The sequence below is a fragment of the Salvelinus sp. IW2-2015 genome, unplaced genomic scaffold (genome assembly GCF_002910315.2).
Source record: "Salvelinus sp. IW2-2015 unplaced genomic scaffold, ASM291031v2 Un_scaffold1805, whole genome shotgun sequence".
Classification (NCBI taxonomy): Eukaryota; Metazoa; Chordata; class Actinopteri; order Salmoniformes; family Salmonidae; genus Salvelinus; species Salvelinus sp. IW2-2015.
This window is the reverse complement of record NW_019943178.1, coordinates 19,396-19,644: the sequence shown is the minus strand read 5'-3', so window position 1 is coordinate 19,644 and position 249 is coordinate 19,396.

Genomic DNA, 249 nt, shown 5'->3' with positions numbered 1-249 from the left:
GGCATACTACGAGTAAAGATAATTAGGGTGGCAGGTAAAGATAATTAGGTGGCAGGTAAAGATAATTAGGGTGGCAGGTAAGATAATTAGGTGGCAGGTAAGAATAATTAGGGCAGGTAAAGATAATTAGGTGGCAGGTAAAGATAATTAGCGTGGCAGGTAAAGATAATTAGAGGTGGCAGGTAAAGATAATTAGGGTGGCAGGTAAAGATAATTAGGTGGCAGGTAAGATAATTAGGTGGCAGGTAA